Source organism: Schistocerca gregaria, chromosome 5 (assembly GCF_023897955.1).
Source record: "Schistocerca gregaria isolate iqSchGreg1 chromosome 5, iqSchGreg1.2, whole genome shotgun sequence".
NCBI lineage: Eukaryota > Metazoa > Arthropoda > Insecta > Orthoptera > Acrididae > Schistocerca > Schistocerca gregaria.
In genome coordinates this window covers 648,175,342-648,200,291 of record NC_064924.1, presented here as the reverse complement: position 1 = coordinate 648,200,291, position 24,950 = coordinate 648,175,342, and the positions used below count along the sequence as shown (strand labels likewise).

Genomic DNA, 24,950 nt, shown 5'->3' with positions numbered 1-24,950 from the left:
CGGGAACGGTGCCAGAAGAGACGTCTGACACGACCTCTGGAGCTGGCGACCTTCGTGATGTTACCCCATAGGGCACCCTCCGTGACCGAGGCATTGTGAAGGCTGCGCGTGTGGTCGGGGCCGTTCTTCATGCTCAGCGAACAACATGGCTGCACGATGGAGCAGACAGTTCCGGAAATCCCGATACGATATGGAAGACGAAATGCTGCAGCGGCCAGTGTGTCTCCGTTACCACAGAAAAGCTGTACCTTGGAGTGTTTGCCGTCGCACTGCGGAAAGCCGAAGGTCGTAAATATATCTCATAATTCATGCTATCCCGATTCTGATTCTCCACTCTAAATATTTTGCAGTTACTGTATGACACATCTACATCTACATCTACATGACTACTCTGCAATTCACATGTAAGTGCTTGGCAGAGGGTTCATCGAACCAAAATCATACTATTATCTCTACCATTCCACTCCCCAACAACGCGCGGGAAAAACGAACACCTGAACCTTTCTGTTCGAGCTCTGATTTCTCTTATTTTATTTTTATGATCATTCCTACCAATGTAGGTTGGGCTTAACCAAATATTTTCGCATTCGGAAGAGAAAGTTGGTGGCAGAAGTTTCGTAAATAGATCTCGCCGCGAGGAAAACGTCTTTGCTGTAATGACTTCCATCACAATTCGCGTATCATATCTGCCACACTCCCTCCCCTATTACGTGATAATACAAAACGAGCCTCCCCTTTTTGCACCCTTTCGATGTCCTCGGTCAATCCCACCACATTAGAAACTTTAGTGCCACGTAACTACTGCCGTTTCGTCTCGTGGTTGTTATTCATCCTCTTCTTCAGTTACTGCGCTTCGGTAATTAGCCGCTGTCGTAGACACACTGATGCCTCTTCGCTTGCAGTTCCCATATATAGCTTCCTGTTATGTCATGTGGCATAAATGATTTCTGAAGTATGTCTTACAGGAAATATATTGACGCTTATCTCTAACAAAATACGGTGCATTCAGTGTATTCAAATGTTAGTGCATGCACTTTCTGCAATAGAATTCCTGTAGAAGCAAAATTTTATGGTGACGATATGATAAAATAATTCGTAATGCCGAACACCGTAAATTATTAGGACTGAAGATAAGGTGAAAAGGTAGCTTGTAAGTACTTGCTTCGGATTTTGTGGAGTAACTAAATGCTCCCAATTTTATTACAGAAATAAACTCCATTGTCTGTGAGTCTCGAACATAAACATATCTTTATATGATTTTAGAACATGGAGCAAAGCATTGTTTAAGCATCCAGGATTTCTTAGTTTTTAAAATCTACTTCATATTTCCCCATAGAATTTCCTGCTATTAATATGGACCCATTCGAAAAAAACTGCCATAGACACTCAATGAACGCTAGCTGGAAAAACGATTCACCCTTGCATACCATTCGTGCACATTTCTGTTTATTTCATTACCAGTACACTTCCTTCAGAGCTGGAAAATCTAGATGTTAAACCTAATATTTTCAGACCAAAAGTCGAAGGATTCCTTCTGGTGAAAGCATTTTTTCCTGTAAAGTGTCCCTAGTAACATTTTAGAGTATTGCACTTTAAATAATCATACATAATATACACTACTGAAATAGGTGTTTTTGTGGTTTTCTTTAATTTTAATAAACTACTCTTTCGGTTTTTAAATTTTTTTCTAGCTTTCCATGCAATACCTAGAGACTCAGTCCTTGGGTTTGCTTCCGCCGTCTCTCACAACCTAATGAACTAAAAGATAAATTTTCTTGTTAGCAACTACACGAAAGGTTAAATTTTTTGCCCTACGCGTTACCGTTCTAGTATTTGTGAAGCGTCTTTACTGGCCTATAATACATGTTCTTTATTGTACATTACATATGGCTATGAAGTAGCTACAAGTATATTTTTGTATTAGATTTTCTCTCTCTGTTCTCTTGTTTACAACGTTAAAAAATTTTTACGCAGTTTCTAGGTATTAAATTACCGTTTGGTGTTTCAATTTCCGACTTAGTCAGTCCATTAGCGTCGTCCTGGCAATGTAGTTACTCAGCTTGCGTTTTGCATATGGCGGACTTTCGGCGTTTTTACGACTACATTTGCTTCAATATTTCTACTTACCACTGTGTATCGAACGTGGATCTGTACCGTGTTTAGTGTCGCCAGCTGTCGCTGTTAATTTACCCTTCGTCCATTGTGTTCTTGTGTGTATGTCTTGTTTTGTATTTGATTATTTGTTATGTGTGTGTGCATGTGTGTGTCTGTAGGCAATCTGCAAATCTTGTTTCTTTAGTACACTGAAAGTCTGTGTGCTGTGTTTGTTCGTTAAAGTGTACCATTTCTTCCTCTTAGTAAAGGCATGATTGTTATTGAAGGAACTAAGAAACGACGGAAAACGGAAACCAGGGTTACCAGAAAAACGTTCGTGAAATGCAGAATAGCTTAGCTGTTAAACCTGTCCTATCGTTTGAGTTAATCCGTACAGTTCCAGTAAAGGTGTAGCTTTTAATTTGTGTTCTTATATGTTTGTGTTCTTATATATTTGTGTTCTTTTATATTTGTCTCCATTCTTGGAAAAAATAAATCTTTGGGAAATTGTATATATATTTATTGTAACAGTAACACTTCAAATGGCAGGAGAGAATTATCATTATAAATGTTTAAGTGGAACTGAATACAGTTTAACCCATTGTTACGCCTTTAACAGATCTTAGTGCCTCGACTTTTATGCATATGTTTGTTAGGCTTTCTATGAAGGATTCTGCCAGGTCATATAAATTTTGGAGTGTTGTCCACAGTCTCTTTATTTAAACAACTGGATCCTTTTTCGGAATAAACACACGCAGCGTGAGTCTCTAGGTACGACTGCAACAAATTTTCTACAATTTAATTCAACATGGAAACACCTATAAATGACGGACCTTGTATAAAATTGTTATGTTAGTCAAATATGATGGGACACCCAATATATTAATATTTAATAGTCACTTAGGCAGTTAGTGCAAAAATTTGATGTAAACTTCACATGCTTTATCTCTCTTTACTTGTCGTTGTTGCTACCAGCTGTTTCTACCGATATGAATACAGTTGAAAAGTTTCAAATAGTAACTTGTAGTTGTTAAATTGTTTCAAAAGAAGTGGAAATTTATTAATACTTTTTTCTTAAAACAAATTCTTTACAGAAATCCTTTTCATAGCATGGAAATACAGAAACACTCACGTGATACAAAACTAATTAAAGGCTTATTTTATGTAGGAAATTGCACCAATTCTCTTCGGATTCATTTATTGTTAGTTGTACAAAGCATCGTACAATTTCCCATTCGAGAAACTTCAGTTTTTCTCAAATGCTGCCACTGACACCGTGAACTTCAGCCTGGAGCATCTCATCAGTCACTCTAGGTGTCTCATTCACAGAAGTTGCACTGCAAAACAAACCAAGTGCATATCAGATAGGAAAACTAGAACTTCTGACACAGGCGTTCATGAGCAAGGTGTATTAGTCTGGATCAACACACATGCCCGACGATCAAGCCCCTTGTGTTGCATTAGTGGAGTTTCCTGTCCGCACCGATTACCTGTCTGCCTACTCTACACTGCTGGCAACTACCTACACAATGCACCAAGCTGTTAAATCATAAAATCTTTGTTCTCTGTTTCTCATATTTGTAACATTCATTCTCGAGTCATTATCTCAGATACAATATTTCTTTTTTCCATCACCTTTTTTCGAGGTTCTGTCATCACTACGGTAGCTCTATACCCACGACCATTATCTAGTAACCATCAGGTAGTAGTCATAAGATACTTCATTTGAGATCGTATACTCCTGACTCTTGTAGTCCCTTCATCTCAACGCCAATGCAGTTCTATTACTTTCCTGAGGCAACATTAATGTGATGACATACAGGACGTAAAGGAAATTACTCATACAGATTTTTTTCTTGAGTTCAAAGGCGATTAAAACAAACAAATTTTTATGAGACAAAAAGGTTCTGGCACGGGTCCATGAAGTTTTCGACGCTAGAGACATTCAGTGACAGTATTCAAAATGCTGGGTGCTAAGTATTGTATTAGTGATATGGCTGAAAATATCGTCTGTTATCATTAATTGCCAAACCCCATAGTTTAATATCGAAAATTAAAGGTCTTCTTATGGTGAAAGCATTTTTTCACGTCCAGATTTCCTAGCAATACTTTGGAGTATTGTACTGTAACTAATCTTATACACGAACAAATTACATTTCAATAAATAACACCTATTTCTGGTCAAAACTGTGAATTACATGCTCGTGATTGTCTAACACGGTCGAAACTAGCTAGATCGGCACCACCTCTTCCAGAGTGCTTAAAGGTGTCTCATATACCAAATGCTCCATCTCCCCTCCCTGAAGAAAAAATTAAAAAAAAAATACACAAGACGTCAGTAATATCAACAAAACTATATACATCCCATGGCAGTTTGAATACCGTCTCTGAACATCAGTTCATAGACGCATGATGGGGAAACGGTGCCCCTGTGACATTTTTGTCACATAAAAAATTGTTTACTTTTATATTCGTTAAACATTCTATAGATTTGCATCAGTAGTTTTTTTTTTTCATCACATACGTAACATTACCTTACTACACTTCCGCACTTAAGAGAAAATACCTTTTAGATCAAAGAAGGGATTTCATAATGTATGGTACATACAGTGTAAGGTGATTCAAGGTGTATGGAATCAGGTCTCCTACAAGCCAGCAGCAGACGACATAGTGTATCTGCTAAAATCCACGGCGACAGGGGTTTTCCATATAAGTGTTCAGACCGGGTGTTGTTTGTGTTTGCCACAAAGTATACCGTTGCAGAGAAGCCGGACGGCACGGAGATAGCGTTCTGTTTGCATTACGCTTGGCTGTGTGTGCAGCACATTACAGGCCACTCGAAGCATAAGGAAGGGATACAGATATAGTTACGAAAGACGTCTGCGCAAAGCGCTGTTCCTCAGCAGCCAGCAACAGACACACACCCCTTGACGAAATGGCACGTAAGTGACCGTGTACGCTCCACTAACGACTGCTGTAGCTATTCGCCTCGCTGTTCAGAGCGATTTTGAACAGTGGGGAGAATTACTCAGTTCCGAGGTTCAACTGTAGCTCGGAAATACAAATGTTCTCACAAACTTTGACCATAAGTCAGTTCAGTTTCTTACAGATTTGTAAGTTGTGGGCAAAATTGGATATCTTGTGAAATACTGCTAAATACTACCGCTGAACATATTTTGGAACAAAATGTTGTAAAGCCCACTCACGACCGAAAGACATTGGACTAAATGACAACAGATACAGCTAACCTCTTTGAATTCGTCCATATTAAAGCTAGTATCTGTGACCATGTGTCTGTCGTCGCACTAGTGATAACTAAAGTACGGGGATCAGGTAAATGTACAGGAAGCTTTCCATGTAAGGCAACGCGGAAGTAGTTTCACATTTCAAACAGGAACTTAAAACATTTCACTCAAGACAAACGCATATAGAACAATTTTGGCACGAGTTTGTAAGAATAGTTGACCATGCAGAGGGAACGTACTGTATGTAGCCAGCGAAATAGTTCATGATAGGACGGACCCCCACGGTATACAGTGACTGTTCAACACCTTAGAAAGGAATGGTGACTGTTGCATAACAAGTGTGAACGAAGTATATGAATGTAGAAGCGCGACGCTTTCAATGACTACCAGAGCAAAATTTTGTCGATATATCTCTTACGTACCATAAAGATATTCTAGTCATATGTGAAGGCTGTCGGTGGCTCCAAGGTTACCGTCTAGACATTCAAGGATGATAAAAGAAGTTGCAGAACTCCGTTAAGAGGTATTCCTTATTGTTAAAGATTCAGTAGACGTACTGCCTCAAATTAATTCACTCATACATAGTGCAAAGATGATGTATATGTGTATTATTGTTAGTGTGGTTTAGAAGTAGTTGAATTCACGAAAATTAAATGTGCCCCTAAGGTCTCAATAACACTGTCTGGTATGGACAGATTTTGCAGTTGGTTTAGTTCCCGTTTTAACGATAATGCTCTATACCACAGACACCTCGAATCAATAACATTTTGCCCACTAGGCGGAAAAAAATCAGAGGTCACACTCATATACAAGAAGGGTAGCAGAGGGGATGCACAGAACCATCATCCTATATCATTGCAATCCAGCTATCGTAGAATTTTAGAACATATTTTGAGCTCAAACACAATGAGGTATCTGGAACAAAATTACCTCTTTCATACCAATTTATATGGATTTCAAAAACCTCGGTCATAAGAAATGCCATTCTGTAGTTCTGAGTAGAATGTAGAACTGGAGCAGATGAGTGTGCGGACTGAGGATCCCAACAACTACAAGAACTTACTTAATTTATTTAAATATTATCTAAGACTGATTCAGTCCCGAGCGCTGCAGTTCTGTCTAAGAAAATGTTCGTTCGTAATCTCGTGAACTAGCGCAATAAGGTCTCTATATACAAATTAATTTGATGAATTGCCAGAATGAAACTTATAGCTGCGTATAGCATTCGACTGCTATAAAATGTTCCACCACTATATGCGCCGCTATTAACTAAACGTTAATCCTATAAATAAATAACTATAGCTCGGCGTACCATTCATAAGCCGCAAACTAATCTGAATTATTGGAAATTAAATTGAGTTCACTTTAATGTCAGTTAATTTGCAAAATACACTATCGGTCACATTTGAAAACATAACATATTCTTTTAATGACATTACAGGCGCAGCACCTCATGGAACTAACTGCCCTAACATCTTGAAGAACATTCACTCTGGCCCAGCGCGTTTACAAACAACTAATTACAAAATGCATACAGCACAAAGTGTGACTATATTTGTCGTATTTATCCTAACTTTGAGAAACCAACGGCAGATTTTGGAAGTCGCTCTTCTTCTTCTTTGCTCGCTGTTCCGTCTTTCACCGCATTCACACCTGTTCCCTGGGTACTTCATTGTTCGGAACGAAAACCTGGTTGGCGGCTTCGACATTCTTCTCATTACATATGCACCGTATCTTTCACAAAATTCTGAATGAAACGCTTTATTCGCACTTGTCACCTCTCTCTCATCAACAGGCAAGTCTAGTGATCTTTATCTTTGATACGGCATGGATTATACTTATGTTTTTCATGGAAAAGTTCAAATTCATCATTTACCAATAAAATATCATATCTAAACATTACACGTAGTTATAGAAGCGACTGGCTGATCACAACAGTTTGTTCTCAAAGTACATTTATCAAATTTTGCCACAAAACAAGAAATGTAAACAGCATGGCTTCAAGTGAAAAATTCATAGTAATAATTAACCATAATAAAAAGATTGTAGCTTTATAGCTTGTAATAAATGGTGTGGCTGTAATGTATCATGTAGAAAAAATTCGTAACCAGTGATACTTTCTGCTTGTGAATCGTGAAAGGCATTAACAAACAGTCGCTAAATCTTTGACAGGATTTTGGAAGCGTGCATCGCACATATACATCAGTTAGATAATCCTGAGCGTAACTGGCGCACTGTACTTGAATAGTAAAATGGTGACATATTTACAGCGAGAGAACAAATTCTTTAAAACATATATCCAGCACAAAACCCTGCAAAAAAGAAATATGCATGACATGTGCATCAATTAGTTTAAGTCACATCGGTGGCTTCGTCAGTATCGGCAACTACTTAGTCAGGTGTGGTACAAGAAGTATCATAAAAGCTGGAAGACATGTCACAGAAGCATATAGGTATGTCACTGGTCTTACCAACAGTATCACGAAAGCAAGCAGAGTTGTGTCAAAAGCAAACAGACATGTAAGCTTCAATTCAGGCAATTGTTAGCCAGCAACAACAAATCTCAAATGAGATAACCGAGTTACGAGATGCGCAAAAGCAGTTTCCTTTGGAAATTAAAAGGATTACAGAAGAAACGCAAAATATGAAATCGAAGCAGGGGGAAGTAGAAACTTCCGTAGCGGAAGTAACAGAAACTGTAACTACCATAGCTTCTGGAAGTCATCATTTGATACGAGAGAATTTCAGTAAACATCAAAAGCGTTTCTCAAATAAATTAGATGAATGGGCATCCGCTAACGAAGACCATGTGTAGATGCAAGTATAAAAGAAGCTTTAAGCGAATTGCCTATTGACAGTTTAAAAACTGCAGAAATGATTAAAGAAGACATTAAAGAGGTAAAAGAACAATCAGGGTCAAATTTTTCAAACAAAGGCAGGACGAAATAGTCCATTGTGTTGAAAATATGTCCAGAGATATGGAACAGATGCGAGGGGCAGTAAAAGACTGTAGAAACGAGCTGCGTGAAGTAGAACGAATGCAGGGCTCAAGCCTTGAATCATTTTATGATAACGATCAAGATTCGCCGGAGGAAAATATATATTATAACTGAATGCATGCAGATCTGCAAGCTAATAATGTGTAATGCTCATCTAGGAAAAATTGTTGAATCATCGGCAGTTTCAGACGTTCTCTCCTGCTCGAAAACCCATAAACCCAGTGGTATTTATAAAAGGATTTCGTGTAGTATCACCAAGGGCATGGACTGAAGGGCAAATGATCAGTAACGCTTCAGGATATACTCAAGGTGATGGTGCGTTACGGGCCATGGATATGATGGATACATGCGAAACGTACGAGGAATTTGAGGCTTTTCTTGCTACGTCTTGGTCACTGGGTGTGCAAGAACGATTAAGGAAAGAGGTCTTTAACCTGGAGCCGTTTCGTGTAATAACAGGAAGCCGACGGTGATACATTGACAAGTATTTAAATAAGACAAGATACTGGAATGAAACTATAACGCACAAGGATATTCTGCGGATTTTGAAGGCGAAACTTCGGGCTGAGACGAGAGAGAGATCAATATGCGCATCGGAGGAGGACTTAGAAGAGATCATGTCTGATTTCATCCAACAAGATATCAATGTAAGACCCGACAGACACAGAGCGTACTCGCAGTCGAATAATGCTTACGCCACCGAGCGAGCAATCAGTTGATTCAGGAGACAAATGCGAATCGCGCTCCGCCGCACTTTTATAACTACGACCAACATCGTTTTGCGCGTAGTGGTAATGGAAACAGTTTCACGTACGGGAAGAACAGACAGAAGGTTCAATACAGGTTATAATGTGAACTCGAATTCTACGAATTGGCCATACAATAACAGGCAGACACAATCTTCTGTGCCGATGGATAATAATGACTGGAGGCAACGAACACCAGTTATTACAGGAGTAAGAGATGGTGCGGTCCATGCAAATGAATCGAGCTCGGAAAACTGATTCCGACCGAATCCTGCCGCGGAGGAGCGGTCGAATAAAGGTATAGGGGCTATGAGCAGAATGTAAATATGATGAGGTACAACGATGGACGATTGATAGAAGAGGAGCATTTTGCTGACACAACTAAATGTATGGAGGAATACTCGTCGGAACCTATTTCGGCAATGAAAGGTGCAATAGAGGGTATTCAAGTAACGGTAGTTTTGGATACGGGCGCACCAATAAACGCAATATCAATAAATTTAGTTAATAAAATAATGAAGAAGACCACGTTACCGACATTTCCTGCGCAACATTGTAGAATACTACGAGGGTTTGGCACGCGATCACAACCTGTGACGACACAAACGATGCTATAATTGGATCTCGCATTCGTAGTGGTGGATGAATTAATAGCAGACTGTGTTCTGTGATTGGAAACTATCCAGGAGAAGGACTCAAAATTAGACTTCTCTACTGGGAAAGTAAATTTTAGGATCGACACAACCCTATTGGTTCAAATGGCTCTAAGCAGGTCATCAGTCCCCTAGACTTAGAACAACTTAAACGTAACTAACCTAAGGATGTCAAACATCCATGCCCGAGGCAGGATTCGAACCTGCGACCGTAGCAGCAGCTCGGTTCCGGACTGAAGCGCCTAGAACCTCTCGGCCACAGCAGCCGGAGACAGATCTCTAGCATATGCAGATTTTATAAGAAAAGAAAGAAAACGTGGAAGATACTGCAGAGGTGCAAAGTTGCGATTGACAATGAAAGAGCGCCGGAAATGCAAAACAAGTCTGAATAATGTCATCTAAGTAGTAGAAATATCCCACCTTAAGGATGCGCAGAGGAAACAATTGTCTATCCCATTAAGCAAGTACATGATAGTGTTTGAAGAACAAACCGGTATCATTAAGACTATATACGTCATTTGAATGGCAAGCCACACAGAGCATACTGCCATAGTTTCTATCATGTTCCTTGTAAACAACGCAATGCTGTGGACCAAGACATACAGAGGATGCTACATTGGAATCTAATTTAACACTGAAACAGCCCTTACTGCTGTCCGCTTCTCGTTCTGCCGAAACCAGGTGGAACGGTATGTCTTGTACTTGGTGCTCATGTAATTAACACAATTATTGTACCAAAATGTACTTACCCAGAAAAGACAGATAAGTTGATCTTAAAGTTCAGCTTAGTGAAGTATTTTACAATAATCAATTTGCGTGCTTCATACTGGCAGGTCATGTTAGATGAAGAGACGAGAAAGTATACTGCATTTGTACATAACAGAAGAAGTTATCATTTCATGGTTCTTCCATTTGGTTTGAATATACGTGCAGGAGTATTCATTTCCGCATTGGATGCAGCATCAGGACCTGAACTAAGGAGTTAACTAACATTGTTTGTGGATGATATCCTCATCGCTACAAATACCTTGGAAGAACATGTGAATGTGCTGGTATGAATATTAAAGGTTTTCTAGTGTGGGAATGACAGCTAATCTCCAAAAGTCACATTTCTGTCTGGAGAAAAGAACATTCTTAGGGCATTTATTAATTCAAGAGGCAACCTACCAGATGAAAAGAATATATGTGTGATAAATAGTTTTCCTGTACCTAGAACGAAGAGGCAGTTAAAATGATTTTTAGGTCTTGCATCGTTTTTTCGTCGGTTCATAGAGGATCAGTCGATGAAGACTGTCTCGTTACTAAATTCATTAAGGAAGAACGTCCATTGGCACTGGACTGAGGAATATCAAAGAACATTTGAAACAATCCAGGAAGCTTTGTCAAATGCAATGATTCTCTATTATCCGGATATGTACGTGGAATTTGGATTAATGACGGATACCTCATCTGTTGGTTTGGGCATTTGTTTGATCTAAATTCGAAAAATAAATGGGAAGCTCACCTTTTGCCCAATAGCTTTCAGTAGTAGGACAATGTCAAGTTGCGAGGTATCGTATACTACCACGGAAAAAGAGGCACTTGCAGTAATGCGGGAATTCAAAAAGTTTAATTATTATTTGTATGGAGCAAGAACCACTGTGTATTGTAACCATAAAGCTCTTAGCTTTTTACAAACATGCAAGCTATTACATGCAAGATTAGAAAGAGTATCAATTTCACATTGTGTACAAACAACGGAAAGAGAATATAATAGCAGATGCCTTATCCCGTCTACCAGAATGATTAGAAGAAGGCATCATCTTGGATGAAAATTAAGATGAATTTCCAATTTATTTATGAGAGACAAAATAAACCGAAGATACTATTTAGAGTTATGTGGTGATATGACGAGATTCCAACAAAGTGATCCTAGATGGATCAATATTCGACAGATATTAGAGGATCCAAAAGAAGATGAAATAAACCAGTTATAAGGCAGTGAATGATGTACTAATCCATCGGCAGAGTTATATGAGTCATTATTGGTGTGTACGTATACCCGAGGAATATGAGGAGAAGTTAATAACGTATACTCACAACACTTGGGTACACTTTGGTGTCACAAAATGTGCGAACAAACTGAGCATGTACTGTCAGTTCCCAGATTTACGTAGAAAAGTATGGAGACTACAACAACTAGAATCAAATCCTTGTGAAGGCAATATTAAAGATATAGGCCACTAATAGGCCACTAAACACTGGTATCCATCAACTTTACCACACAGATCCATAACAAAGCTAAATGTGACGTTACTTCTGAAAGCTCCAGCAGTACGAGTATAAGTGTTTCATTCAATACTTTTGTGACATCATTAGTAGTTACTGTCACGTTTTATTATGAGCTCCATATTACACAGTTCGCCACCGCTTTTATCGAAATATACCGGGGTTGGTCAAAAACATGAATGCATGAACGTATAATACAGAGAGTAGCCAAGCCTTTTCAATGTCAATGCTAATATTTTGTTCCACCAGTGTACACGACAATGACCGAGATTTATGAAGTCATGAATATTTTTTCCAGAAATGACTTTCAAGCCTATATGTGCAAACTGAGAAAAGACTTCTTATTATATTGTGACTTGTTATTATACTGCGGAATGTAAATAACTTACAACAACAGTATGTTTTATCGCAAAGAAAAATGAAATAATAAAAGATAATACCACTAAAATCATAAATTGCCTTCGTATTGCCTGTGAAATTTTCTATTATCTATTGTACTCTATGCTGTATGAAGCGGCTGAGATCGAAGATAAGCTGAGGTCTGTTTTCTAAATATTGGAAAAAGCAGTCATGTTGTGTGAAGTGCAGGTTATCAAAAAAATACAACGTACAATTTACTAAATGGTATTCTAGTATACGGACTTTTGCTTGTAAGTACATAATCTACTATGAATGTTTTATGTTTCGTGTCCGCAGTAAACAGGAATGCGGCCATTGGCGCCTGGTACGGAGATACTGAATTATTGGTACCTGATGAATAATATTCATATTGTGAACTGTCAGAACGGTGCAAGATTCTGACATTTATTTCATCCAGCATAACGGCAAAGGCTGATGTTACTGATTTCCTACGAAAAAGTACGTTGGTGAGTTTACCGAGTCCAGGCTGTTTTTGGTCTGTCGCCATTATATGAGCGTATGTTGCAGCAATTTCAAACCTCAGGAATAATGAGACATTAATTGTTTGGATCGATATTACTATATTTGAACTCCAAGGGCCAGAACACAAAGGAATTTATTATTATTCTGTTCTAATAGTGAAAATAACTTTATGTATATGAAATAGTTTTTGTGGATGGTGTGTACAATTAATTTTTCTCAGACTAATTTATCAGAGAGATTAAATAATAACATTAGCGACACCAGTGGTATTATTGGAAGAGATTGTGGTGTGAAATATTAAATATTTGGTGCAAACATTATAATGTCACTTAATGAATTAATGGAAGAGCATTTCAGTATTTATTTATATTGGTAAGGAATGGCAAAATAATTCATTATAGACGGGCTCAGCAACACTTAAATAAGAATTATCAAGGATTTTTTGTTTCTTGCAAATAATACTGTTATTCTTGCTGCAACATTTTCATACGTTTTACAATAACGCATACGCACCACAAAAACCGCTTTAAACAGAGAAAAACCCGCCACAGTAATCCTGCAGGTTGAGCTGCTGTATTTGACCACGAACTGTGCCTGTGCAATATGCTCCATTTCTTGCAATTGTCAGTCCTCTTCACAACAGTGTTCTGTGTAGGTGTGAATGTACTATGACATGGCCAAGTGTGTCCGAACTTGAGCAGACTGTTTATGTCAGTATGGCGGGTACTGTCGAAACAGAGGAAGGCGAAGTGTTAGGAGATTCAGGGGGCACCGTATCGAAGAGTTATACTGCATACTGAACAGCGGCAAATTATCGTACGCTAAGTTGCAAAGCAGACGGAGGCGTGAGTTGAATTGGTCACTGAAGAGGACGTTTACGAAGAATAAGAGGTCAACAGCTGCAAAAGTCATTACAGAAAAGATTGACACAATCGTGAACAATGTCTACACCAAAACAACAGCTATGGATAACTATAAGCAGAGAACAGTAGGGCGAGACGGAATTCCAAAACCACTTATTAGTGATCCAAATAGCCTTAAAAGAATAACGGAGTACCGAAGCCTTAAAAGCCGGACAATACAGCAATGGAAGAATGTCTTCTGGTCTGGTGAGTCCTGTTTCATACAGTTTCCAACTTTTGGCCACGTTTACATACCAAAAGCGAAACATGACGGGGGTTCGGTGATCGTATGGCCAGACATATCGTATTCCATGGGCCCCATGGTAACTCTGCAAGACCACGTTAATACCAAAGACTTTGTGACCAATTTGTCTGATCATGTCCATCCCATTGTACAATGGTGACAGTGTTACAAGACGACAATTCTCCGTTTCACTCATACCTTATTTTCATGCTGACAGAGAAATTAGCTAAATTTTTTTATTAAATAATAGAATAAACACTATATTTAGTCATTCAGTCACAGTTTTTCAACTTACAACACTGTAAACGGTTTCCGACAGCCGTCAGTTTGAAGCTATTGTATTTTAGTATCGCAGAAGTTTGAAATAAATTTGAATAAACTAATGCGCTTACTTTATTTGTCTTTTATCTTAGTATTACATGGTAGTATTGTATAACATACTATAGCAGACTATTTAGAAATTTAGGTCTGAGTTCTGTCGAAATCTGGAATGGAATATTGTCATAGTTACGTATTTGACTTCATATGAGTTATAAATATTGACTTTTTCAGTTTCAACGTTAGAGACGCGTGTACTCTCTGGGTGTGGTGTCGGGATTTATCACATTGATTAATCACCGTTTACGTTATAACAGCTCGAATAATCAACAATTTTTATGGTCACTCTTAAGGTTTTGACTTTTTCCTCCTTTCCTCACATTTCCTTTCATGATCAAAATTAGATTTTGCCCGATATCTCATGCTGTATTTTATCAGTTTATTCTTTCCTCTAGTGAAATTGAGCGACAAAGCTCTTTTCTCTCCGTCTCGCTTCTGTTCGCATTCCCCGGTTACCACAGAGCGAGGTGGCGTAATTTTGAAGCTCTACGGAGTTGCATTCGGGAATATAACTATCGTAGTTTCCGTCTGGCCATGTAGATTTAGAATGTCTGTGATTTCCCTAAATCGCTCCAGGCGAATGCTGGAACATTTCTTTCGAAAAAGTGCACTGCCGATCTCCTTCCCTATCCTTCCAAAGGTCGAGCTTGTGTTTCGTCTCTAACGATCTTTCTCCCGACGGTACGTTAACCTCTGATCTTTCTTCCTTTCTCCACTCGTTACTCGATTCATATTTTTAATCCTGTTTGCTGTCTTGTAACAGCACATTTCTATGTTTCTGCTGTCTTCTAGTCTGTAATTATTGCCACGTTTCCTTTTCACGTAATGCTATGATCTTGACAAATACTTCAGAGTAGACTTCTTAACATTCATATTTATATTCAGTGTAACCAAATTACTCTTTCTATTCTTCGTGCTGCTGCCAGTTTGCATTTTGCATCTTTCTGCTCTGGCCGTCAACGGTTATTTTGCTGGCTAAAGAGAAAAACCTGTGTACTACTTCAGGTGCCTCATTTTCTAATCTAATTTTCTCAACATTGTCCCATTAATTATATTAATTTTCATTATCATTGATTTTTGCTCATAGTCATAGCCTGTTTCAAGACGATTCATTACGTTGAAATAATTTTTAAAACGTTCCACGTCTCTGACACAACTCCAAAGCCACTGGCATATTTCAAACCATTTATTCCCTTTCCTGAACTTCAGTTTCCTTTCCAAGTTTCGGCATAGATTCCTTCTCAGCTTGCTAGGTTCACGGAGTGAAAAACATGCTGTTTCATTCCTTTCTTATGTATTGCTTCCTTTCATGTACTTTGACGCTGATAACTATTGAAAATTTAGATACTCTTACAGTCGCGGATTCCATCCCCGCTAAGAGCATTATTTGAAAGAGGCTATTCTAGTCAGCAATGTCAAAAACGTTCTCTAATTAATGAAATCTATAAATGTGAGTTTTCCTTTCTTCAGTCTGTGCCATAAGATTAGTGGTTTAAAAAATATGCCTCCCATTTTCTTACATTTCTGCAGAACGCAAACCTTTCTTCTCCGAAGTCGGCTTCTGCTAGTATTGGAATGAAAGGAACAAAGAATTGAGGACGTTGTGATTAAATGCCAATCTGAAGAAAAGAGCTGACGAAGGACGTGGTATTAAGCCGACTCGAATTACAATAGAAAGTTGACTGAGTGGAGAACAAACCTACCGATATGTGAAACAGGATGAGGAAGCTAAAGGTCTCTTACCTGAATTGGAGACAGGTCGACGTTTATTAACCTTTACGAGGAAACAAAATGTGAGTATATACATCAAGTAGCCCCTCTTTTGTTCCCTAATGAAGCAACCAGCACTGGCCAAGAGTAGCAAATTATCTAATATATGTTGTACCAACTGAAAGATGTATGTATTGCAGTTAGGTCTTTGCTAAAATCAGTTCCTGGAATTAATTGTGTCCGTTATGCTAAGCTATCACATTTATCAGCTTACACAATAACTACACTCTAATGAGTCTTTCAAAATAGTAGCTTAAAAATAGCTACTGATCGAAACCAAAACAGGAAAGTCTGCCATCATACAGCACCATCGCATTTGTAATATGCACCTCTAAAATTAGAATAGTGCTAACACCATATAGGAGGCAGACAGGAATCAGAGAACCTCGTTCCTAGTTGTAAAATCCACTTGGGACGGGGAAATAATACCAGTGACGTAAAAATAATATTTCTAGTATAAGACGCTGATTGAAGAAAACACTTAATGAATGTTTTTTTGCATAGATCATGGTCAGGCACCACTGAGTCTCCATTCTGAACATCTAACGTAGATGACACTATGTAATCAATAATGAAGTCTGGCCTGTTGTTTGTCGGGCTTAGTGGACTACAGGTAGATGCCAAGCCAGTAGCTATACACAAACCTTAGTTAAGTATTCGACGACGAGCTAGAAGGGGTGCCACGTGACCCCCGCACCCACCAAATGTCGAGAACCATGACGAACAAAGAAAAAAAATGGGGGCAGCAGCAAAGGGGTCCTGAATCCCGTACGGATCTTGGACATCTCAGCTTGCGTTTTGACCTAGCCTTCATCCCTCAACGATGCGAGGAGTCGCGAGAAACGACACGTGGTTCAGATTCCCCGTTAAAAGGTAAGTCCCCTTTGTCCTGCTGTATAATTGGGGTAGGTTAGGAACATGTAAATCACCGAAGTGGCATGTCCAATTGAAAGATTTACACCACGTCAGTGAGCCACATTAAATTATTAATTATAATTACCTATGGTGCTCCGGAGCTGACATACAGAGATTGGACAAAAACATGAAAATACAAAGGGGACAACACATCATCATACCTAAAATCGTGTAGGTAACCAATTGGCACTCAAAACCACTTCCAGTTGTACCGCATCGGGTAAATACTGTCCTGTATGGTCTTCACGGAAATATTTGATCATTCTTCAAGCAAAAAGTGGTATGTTACAGGTAACGGCGACGTAGGTTGATAGCGATCACCGTCCCTTCTCTTCACATTATATCACAAAGGCTTTATAGTACTGACAGTTGGTAACTGTGGTGACCAGGGGAAATGTAGCAGTTCATCCTCGTGCTCGTAAAACCAGTCTTGGTCTATGCGAGCGGTGAGAAACGGAGAATTGTCGTCTTGTAACATTGTCACCATTGTACAATGGGTTGGACATGACCAGACATGAATAGCTCATGGGAAGAGCTGATTCCTCCCCACGTAACCAGAATTCAGCTAAGTATTTTAGCATTCATAGGGGTAGACTGGAGATAGAAAGTTCGTCTCAACAAAATTCGCCTTTCGTTTTGCTTCTGGATTGATGCAATTTTTACTTTAAAGCCCCTGTCATAAGTGCCAGCATATTTTGTTACGTGTAAAATGATGTTCTCAGGCAGAGTACTTTCATTGAAGTAGTGTCATATCTGTTCATTATTTGGGTTTCCAGTATGAAATTTTGTTACATTTCTTTTCGAAGGAAATGATTTATAACCATCGGAAACGTGGTAAAAGGTTGAATAAAGCTACATTTAGTTGCAACTGGTTTGTTGCGTTGATTCATTTACTGATTTCTAACCACTGCAGAAACGAAGCCATGTTCAAAATATTGAAGGGGTATAAAAGTATCACAATACAGCTTTGTTTTAATGACTGACTCTCAAACTCTGTTGACATGCTCCTGACATTGTCTAAGCCATTACACGGTAATACAAAACTGCTCTTCTTGGAAGATTTTCAGGTCCTCCATCAACCTTACCTGCAAGACTCCGCAGTGGATAGCAGTGCTCCACAAGAGGTAGGACAAGCGTTGTGTAGCCAGTGACCTTGCTACATTGATTTTTGCCAATAACTTGTACTCTTTGATTCTCCTGCCCCACAACATTTTATAGACTATGGGATGGTTTAAAACTAAATTCTTTGTGATTTTAATCTCTAGTCTCTAAGTTGAACATTTACTTTTGTGTTATTCATCGTGTAAGCCAAATTTAGAGGAGTTCTGTTGGTACTCATGTGGCGAAATTCACATTTTTATTGTTCGTCCTTGCCAACTATGCATTATGCAGAAATCGTGCTCAATTCACTTTGCAATTTATTTTGATCTTTCCGTAGTTTTTCAGTTTTATATGATAGTGACAACATCAAGCTCGGGAGAGATGTGTGTAGGTTTCTTATTATTCTTAGCCATCGGTTTCTACATTTTTCTTGAGGCGTGTGGAAAGGGGTCTGCTGAGAAATTTAAAAGGCAGAAACGCCATATTGCTGACATGTCTCATAGTGTGCAATGTGCAAAGGGTCGCAAGTTAGAAAGCGACTTCTGGAAGGAAGATAGTGTTTAACGTCCTGTCGACAAACAGGTAACTAGAGACGGAGCACAAGCTTAGATTAGGGAACGACGAAGAGGGAAACCGGCCATACCTTTTCAAAAGAAACGTCCCTGTAGTTGCGTTAATTTGTTTAGCAAAATCACGGGAAACCTAAATCTAGCTGGCTGGCAGGGAACATGAATCGTCTTCTCACGAAAGCAATTCCAGTTTGATAACCATTCTGCCAACTCACTCAACGCTATTTCTGGAAACTGTTAAGGAACAAAAGACAAAGGAGAGATCGACTACAGGCAATTTCGAAGCTGTTCCCAAGGAATTTCAGATTTTTTTGTTCCGTATTAATCTTCCATCTTCGAGGATGCTACTGCTCAATAGGAGATTTACAGTTCTTCAACGTTACTAAAATTACTCGCTTTGTCAAACCCTGAAACGCTGTGAAATGCTATTTTCCTTAAAATCTCTGATACATGAACGGTAAAGAAAATCATATCTTGATGCTGTCACCAAGAGCTAGGAGTGTACACTGTGTGCATTGTGTTTCGAATAAAGGGTTCCGTGCTGTTTATTTCTTTCATAAACTTATACCGGCGGTCATATTGATGGACACTGAAGATAGGAACCGTAACAGGACGGAGAGTGCAAACAAATGGAAGAGGAGGGAACGATTTCAAAACTCGTAACACAGTTCTCCATTCCAGAACGTTATTCCAATTTAAAATGTTTACTGGCATGGTTAAAAATGGTTCAAATGGCTCTGAGCACTATGGGACTTAACATCTATGGCCATCAGTCCCCTAGAACTTAGAACTACTTAAACCTATCTAACCTAAGGACATCACACAACACCCAGCCATCAAGAGGCAGAGAAAATCCCTGACCCCGCCGGGAATCGAACCCGGGAACCCGGGCGTCGGAAGCGAGAACACTACCGCACGACAACGAGATGCGGGCTTACTGTCTTGGAGCAGTGTGATACACGCCCCACACTTCTACATTTGCTTCCAAATCTACACTTAACAAGCCACCTTAACGGTATGTAGCGCAGACTACTCTGTCTTTTCACTTCCCGTAGTCTTGTCCCTCATAGTGAGCCGGAAGAACGGATTTTGGTAAGCTTCTATGACAGCTTAAAATGTGTCTAATTTTGCGTTCGTGAAATTTTGAGTCTTCTATGAATGTATGGTCTCATTCTCGTCTGCCACTGACTTTGGGTAAACAACTCCACCGATGATTTAGCGCTTAATGAACGAATCCAAGACTAAAGAAAACTGTGACAAATCGCTCTCCTCGTCTTTGGATCTTCTCTCTCTCTCTCTTCTATTACATCCTATCTATTTCATAGGAATAAACTGCTGGTGTTCCAGTTTCCTCTTGTGTATTTAGGATTTTTGTACGCTTCTACATAATCATGAGTACTCCACAATGCGTCTTACGGTGTTTTGAGTAGGGTACTTTGTGTTCGACGGTCATGTACCCACTTCTCTTAATCAGTCGAGAACGGTGTGCGGGAAGACGACTGAAAGACTCCGCATGACTTCAAACATCTGTAATGGTACCTTTATGATCATCCCACGATTTATAAGAAGGGACTGTTTGGTACTGGAGTGAAGTGCGAAGGGAAAAAAACTGTAGATGGAGACCAAAGCCTGAGTAGAATAAGGAAGTTTAATTGTTTTTGTATCCCGCCTGGAAGGCGGCGTGTGTGTCTGCTCCTGTAATGTGATGGGTAGGCCGAATGCAGGAAGTGAGTAGGAGGAGCAAAATGTGAAATGCTTGGTACTGCAATTAGGTTATAACTCTTTTACTTAACTTTGCGTACAGATGAGCACATAGTTGCGAAGCCCTTCACCTGTCAAATATGACAGTTACTAGTAGTTGGACAAACTACCATTGAAGTAACTGAAGTAACACAGTATGTAATTGCTGCCCCCCTATGAAGTAGAAGCAATGTTGCCAGGTAGTCTCCTCGAAATCACGTGGGCTGAATCTGGAGCGGAGCTCATAGGTCTACACAGCACCGAATAGAGGGCGATGTCGTCAGCGTCGGTGTTGTAGTGCTAACCTAAGAACTGGCACCTGCGCCATGGTATCGTAGCTACAAAAAAATGGTTCAAATGCCTCTGAGCACTACGGGACTTAACTTCTGTGGTCATCAATCCCCTAGAACTTAGAACTACTTAAACCTAACTAACCTAAGGACATCACACACATCCATGTCCGTGGCAGGACTCGAACCTGCCTGGGAAGGGTTCCAGAATTAGGGAATTAGGAGCAAAATAATATTTATTGAGCAGGAGGTTTGTAAGGCGTAACTCCTTCATTTATGGTCCACACCTCTTGAGTATCGTTCCAGTGAATCTGCCTTTCCTATGATGACTTGAGTTGGCCATTATACTTTACATCACTCAGTGTCCAGACTGTAGCGCCTAAAGCCGCTCTGCTACTCCGGCCGGCTCGTAGCTATCGATACCACAAACTGTAAGCAGGGTATGGTAATTTTGCTGAGAGGAAGAGGCTACCACGGAGAGCTCGGGGAGCTGCCTCAAACGGTTTTTATGACTGAAGACTACATAAAGAAGAAATTTGTTGCTTGTATCCTCTACAAAAGCCCGTTACAGAAATTTTGATATTAAACCACGTGCATCTCTTGCAGAGTCTGCATTTGAGGTTTGATCAGCATATGCATAACGCTTTTGTTCTTATTAAGCGGACTATTGAGGAAACGTGCAGTTCTTTTTTGGATCACGTCTATTTTCTCCGTCAGTGCTGCCTGGGAAGGATTCCAGGATTAGGAGCAAAATCAGATTTATTGAGCAGGAGGTTAGTAAGCGGACTCCTTGATGTATGGACCACATCTCTTGAGAATCGTTCCAGTGAATCAACTTGGCATCTGCCTTTCCTAAGATTACTTGATTTGGCAGATACACTTTGCATCACTCAGTACACGGACTACCAGATATTAAATGGATATATGCGTCCAAGGATAGTTCAGCAGTCTTCTAATCCAACTTATATTACAGCACTTTCTCCATAATCTCAAAGGTTACGGTAACTATTAAACTGTTTACAAAACGAGAAACGAACGGGAGGGAAATCCTCTGATTCAAGACATCTTTGGCTGGTGGCTTCCGGAAAGTGTGTCTGACGTACAGAAGTCAGATAACCCGGATTATAGGAGCCCCCAGTGGGATAGACAATTTTAAACGACGTGGGGGGGGGGGGGTCTTTCTACGACACGAAATGTGCAGCCGGGACGCTGCCTAGGATAACAGGAGATTCCGAACGTGCAGCAACGGACTTCCAGATTTTTGCCACAGACGGCCACCACTTCCGTTAATAACTACCAAAGAAGTGATAAAAATTAAGCGTCGTTGTAGATCTGAAAGAGAGCCTTCGGAGGAAAAACGAGGCAAAGAATTTTCCTCGTAAGGGATAAAATCATTGCGCTGTACTCTACCCGTATTTGCCTATTTGGGTGAGTGAACAGGTACTCCACGTGGAGGAGTAGGGAAAGGTAGCAGTAAAAATGACAATGACACAACAGTTCGTCGGAGCAGCTCTCCGGCAGATTTGCGTCGTCACGTTTCGAATAAGTCCCCGTGGCGCAGCAGGTGAGCTCTTCTCTCAAGCGGCGCCCGGCCCTGGTACTTTTTCTCTTAGCGGGATTTGCGTTCCTCACCTCGCGTCTCAGACCCTCCCTGTCACGATGGTGGCGCTGTGAATACAAACGCGCTGGCCCGGCGGGCTGCGAGAGAGAGGGGTGGCTCAGGTTGGACGGAAGACTCGCAACAACGGCTGTAGCAGACATTCCTTCCGCGTGGCTTCTGGCAAGCGAGCTCGGATGAAGGCCAGCTCGCTTCGTCCGATGCGAAGAAGAAAAGAGAAAGCAGCAACACTAAGCAGCGACGTTCTTACGGAAGGGAAACACGCCCCGTCATGAAATGCGAAGGATTTATTTGAAGGGACGAAATACGGTAGATGCTATGTACATGTACAGACAAACAAGCGATTACAGTTTCAGAATAACTGGACGATCTATCCAAGAGAAAGAGTTTCATAAACTGAGAAAGTCCTTAATGCGTTGGTCCACCTTTGGTTCTTATGCAATCACATATTCGGCTTGGCAATAATTAACAGAGTTGTTGGATGGCCTTGTGACGGTACATCGCATAAATATTGATATTTTTATCGGTTGTAAACCAAAGTACTTTATGAATATACACTCCCGGAAATTGAAATAAGAACACCGTGAATTCATTGTCCCAGGAAGGGGAAACTTTATTGACACATTCCTGGGGTCACATACATCACATGATCACACTGACAGAACCACAGGCAAATAGACACAGGCAACAGAGCATGCACAATGTCGCCAATAGTACAGTATATATCCACCTTTCGCAGCAATGCAGGCTGCTATTCTCGCATGGAGACTATCGTAGACATGCTGGATGTAGTCCTGTGGAACGGCTTGCGATGCCATTTCCACCTGGCGCCTCAGTTGGACCAGCGTTCGTGCTGGACGCGCAGACCGCGTGAGACGATGCTTCATCTAGTCCCAAACATGCTCAATGGGGGACAGATCCGGAGATCTTGCTGGCCAGGATAGTTGACTTACACCTTCTAGAGCACGTTGGGTGGCACGGGATACATGCTGACGTGCATTGTCCTGTTGGATCAGCAAGTTCCCTTGCCGGTCTAGGAATGGTAGAACGATGGGTTCGATGACGGTTTGGATGTACCGTGCAATATTCAGTGTCCCCTCGACGATCACCAGAGGTGTACGGCCAGTGTAGGAGATCGCTCCCCACACCATGATGCCGGGTGTTGGCCCTGTGTGCCTCGGTCGTATGCAGTCCTGATTGTGGCGCTCACCTGCACGGCGCCAAACACGCATACGACCATCATTGGCACCAAGGCAGAAGCGACTCTCATCGCTGAAGACGACACGTCTCCATTCGTCCCTCCATTCACGCCTGTCGCGGCACCACTGGAGGCGGGCTGCACGATGTTGGGGCGGGAGCGGAAGATGGCCTAACGGTGTGCGGGACCGTAGCCCAGCTTCATGGAGACGGTTGCGAATGGTCCTCGTCGATACCCCAGGAGCAACAGTGTCCCTAATTTGCTGGGAAGTGGCGGTGCGGTCCCCTACGGCACTGCGTAGGATCCTACGGTCGTGGCGTGCATCCTTGCGTCGCTGCGGTCCGGTCCCAGGTCGACGGGCACGTGCACCTTCCGCCGACCACTGGCGACAACATCGATGTGCTGTGGAGACCTCACGCCCCACGTGTTGAGCAATTCGGCGGTACGTCCACCCGGCCTCCCGCATGCCCACTATACGCCCTCGCTCAAAGTCCGTCAACTGCACATACGGTTCACATCCACGCTGTCGCGGCATGCTACCAGTGCTAAAGACTGCGATGGAGCTCCGTATGCCACGGCAAACTGGCTGACACTGACGGCGGCGGTGCACAAATGCTGCGCAGCTAGCGCCATTCGACGGCCAACACCGCAGTTCCTGGTGTGTCCGCTGTGCCGTGCGTGGGATCATTGCTTGTACAGCCCTCTCGCAGTGTCCGGAGCAAGTATGGTGGGTCTGACACACCGGTGTCAATGTGTTCTTTTTTCCATTTCCAGGAGTGTAATTAGCGTAAAAGATATAGTTAATGCTCTTGAAACAACTGATATGCAGCGATAGCATATCTATTTAATGTCTATGAAAATGAAAAAGTATCGAAAGAGACGCGATTGCTCGGCCGAGGTGGAAGGACGTATTTTGTGGTACACTCTCTGTTTTGTTCCGCTATACGGAAGGCAGCCATTGAGCGGCTACAATTATTTATGTACGTTATTCGTATTTATTGCTAAAATAAACTTCTTATTATTATTACAAAATGAATTTCTTTGTAATAGTGGTCACCTCAAATGCTCGCAGTGGCTAATTATTTTTAATAAGTATTTTTTCAGCAATTTGCGATGCGTGAAGCTCATCTTCCGATACAGCCTCTGGTCGGCCATTACGCTCCGAAGTATAAATTTATTTTTCATTGTTAACAGTTACTGTAAATGCGAGAGATTTCGTTATAAGAACCTTTTTAAATTGCAACTGATAATTAATTTACGTTATAGTTCATGTTTTTAAACTATATAGATACCATGAGTTCAGTAAATTTTATTGCTTTGCAATCAACAAATAGAATT

The 24,950-nt window shown here is 40.7% G+C and overlaps 1 long non-coding RNA gene across 1 annotated transcript in view; it reads right to left on the bottom strand.

The window, feature by feature from the left end:
- Positions 1-3,275: 3,275 nt before the first annotated feature.
- LOC126272416 (uncharacterized) overlaps positions 3,276-24,950 on the bottom strand; it is a 24,846-nt gene continuing 3,171 nt past the window's right edge. Inside the window, exon 2 of the long non-coding RNA XR_007549220.1 lies at positions 3,276-3,431. This is a non-coding gene — a long non-coding RNA (uncharacterized LOC126272416). The remainder of the gene's footprint in view (positions 3,432-24,950) is intronic.